We start from the raw sequence: 3,243 nt of genomic DNA on the forward strand, positions 1-3,243 counted from the left end.
GTTTTATAAATAATTCTCTCCACTTGATTTTTCTTTCAGAAAAATCTCAAAAATAGTGCTTATGATACAGCCATTTAATATATGTACAAATTGTAAAGACTGTATAAATATTTTACACAAATGTAAGAGCATGTAGAAGTCAACATATAAATAAATTGTTTAAAAACTGTACAGTAAATTCTCAAAGCACCTTTTCAAAATAAAAAAAAAAAAAAGAATTCAGCTGTGAATCCTTTTGAAACTGGACTTTTTTGTCAGCATGCTTTTTTTTATTATATCTCCTATATCATTGGCTGATATTAAGCTATTGAGAGTGGTTATATCTTTTTGATTCAGTTTGGAAAATTTGTACCTTTCTAGGAATCTGTCCACTTCTTCTGTGTCTTCTATTCTGGGAGAGTAAAAACTCTGAAAGTAACTGTTGATAATTTTCTGAATTTCCACTTGGTCTGTGGTAATTACACACTCTTCATTCCTTATTGCTTGTTTTTCAATTTATTCCTTCCTGTTTTAATGAGGTTTCTTTGGGACATATCGTTTTTATTTAATTTTTCAAAGATCCAGCTATTTTTTTTTGTTAATTCTTTGAACTGTGTTCTTCATTTCACTTGAATTAATTTCTGCTCTATCCTTTATGATTTTTTCCCGTCTTTGGACTCTGGGTTTGGTTTGCTCTTCTTTTTCTAGTTGTTGGAAGTGCACGATTAGGGTGTTAATTTGTTCTCCTTCTGTTTTCCTAATGTGTGAGTTAAGACCTATGAATTTCCCTCTGAGAACTTCTTTCACTGTAACCCATGAATTCTGGTAAGTTATGCTGTAATTTTCATTGAACTGTAGATATTGCTGAATTTCTTGTTTAGTTTCTTCTGTTACCCATCGATTGTTGAGAAGGGTGTTGTTAAAATTCAATGTATTTTGGCTTATTCTCTGCCTTCTTTTGTCATTTATTACCTGTTTCATTACACTGTTATCAGATAATATGCATTAGATCATTTCTGTATTCTTACATATACTTAAGCATGACCTATGGACCAATATGTGGTCTATTTTAGAAAATGACCCATGTTCTGCTGAGAAAAATGTGTATTCAAGTGTTTGAGTGGAATATGGTTTATATGTCCACCACATTCATTTGTTTCAGTCTCTGCTTCACTTCTATTATCTCTTTGCTATTTTTTGGGGGGTGTCTGGTTGACCTATCTTTTTGAGATAAGGAGGTGTTACGGTCTTCTTTTGAGATTTTAGTAATGGATATTAGATTTTTCATGTCCTTTGAAATTTGCTTTATGTATTTGTGTGCTCCCGTGTTTGGTGCATACATGTTTATGACTGTTACATCTTCCTTTTGAATTTTTCTCCTAAGCAGTATATAGTGGCCTTCTTTATTTCTCACCATCATTCTTGGTTTGAAGTTGAGAATGTCTGATAATAAAATTGCTACTACAGCATTTTTCCAGGTGATGAGGTATGCAGTATTATTTTCCATCCTTAGACTTTCAGCGTATTAATGTCTTTATGAGTTAAATGTATTAATTGTACACAGCATATTGTTGGATTTTGTTTCATAATCCACTGTTCCAGCGTATTTCTCTTAATTGGTGAATTGAGTCCATTTACATTGACGGTTATATTTGAGATGTATTGACTTAAGATTGACATGTTATTTTCCTGCTGTCTTTTACTCCTTTTTCTCCTGTGTTTCATTGCTCGCTCTATTTAGTTGGTTGCTGCTGATCTCATGGATGGAGTTCTGATCATTTTAGTCCCTCTCTAGAACATCTTTCTGGAGCCTATGTAGGGTTGACTTTGTCATCTTGAAATTGTTTAGTTGTACTTTGTCATGGAAGTATTTCACTTCTCCATTAAACTTCAAAGAATTTTTCAGGGTTTAGTAGTCTGGGCTGGAATAAGTATTCATAGAGGACTTGAAGTACTCTGCTCCATGCTCTTCTTGCCTACATTGTTTTTATAAATTTTTTTTTAAATTTTTTATTTATTTATTAGAGAGAGAGAGAGAGAGAGAGAGAGAGAGAGAGAGAGAGAGAGAGAGAGAGTGTGGCCAGCTCAGTCCACCAGGGGGCGGGGCTGGCTGGCATGTGGTGCTGGGGATCTAACCGCGGTCCCTGATGCTTTGCCAAGCTTGTTCCAAGTAGGTGCTTTAGACCACTGAGCCATCTCTCCAGCCCATTGCCTACATTGTTTATGAAGATATGTAGTCCATAATTCTGAAGGGCTTTCTTTTGAATGTGATCTGTTTCTTTTCTCTAGCGGCTTTCAATATATTATTCCTGTTCTGGACTTTAGGGTTCTTGACTATTATATGCCTCATTGTTTTTAATTGGGTGGAGGTTACTTGTCGTAATTTATGCTTCCTTTACCTGAATATCCAATTGTTTCCTCATATTTAGGAAATTTTCTGTTATGACTTCTGCTCCTATTTTTTTTAAATGTCATTTGTACTGACTCCTTCTTTCTCATTGATATGTACTAATCTCATTTTGTTCATCTTTGCTTCGTATTGCAATTGATGAACTATTTTTTTTCCTGCTTCGTAGTTGTTTTGAGGAGATATTTTCTTACTTTTTCACTGGGAACACCAGCATCATCAAGATCTGAAACTCTGTCTTCACTTTCATTCAAAAGATTTTGGAAGCTTGTGATTGCGATTTTAATTTCCCCCGTGTCTGTTTTACTGAGCTTCATGGGATTTATTTCTTTCCTTTTTTGCTTTTTTACGGAGTCCTTCATTTTTCTAATCTCCTTTATTTTTATCAATGTTTTCTTATAAGCAGTTCTTAATTCTTTTACTTCAGATAATTTTTCAGATTGTCTTTCCTCCCTATTTTTCTGTGTTTGATTGCTTACTTCACATGCTATGAGTTCAGGAATTTCTTTTTTTTTTTTTTTCAGAAAATAATTCCTCTCTAAGATACTCTATATCTTTCTGCTGTTGCTTATTTACTTTCAACACTGTTAATTCAGACATTTCAGGTGTGCTAGTGTCCTCTTCACTTGTTCAAGGTGGGCATTAGGATTCCTCCATATGTTTCTGCATTTGATTCTTTCACGCAGATGCTATTAATACAGGTATTTCTTCTTCATTTCCAGTATGAGTTCCTCTCTACATTTCTGAAGCTGTTTCTTTATTTCAGAAGATGTTGATTCATTGATTTCAGCTCTGTGATACTCAGTTTGTTCTGTGTTAGTGTTCCTCTGCACTTGTTATTAATGGGCTTCGCTTCT

This window comes from Octodon degus, unplaced genomic scaffold (assembly GCF_000260255.1).
Source record: "Octodon degus isolate 3935 unplaced genomic scaffold, OctDeg1.0 scaffold00103, whole genome shotgun sequence".
NCBI classification, from domain to species: Eukaryota; Metazoa; Chordata; class Mammalia; order Rodentia; family Octodontidae; genus Octodon; species Octodon degus.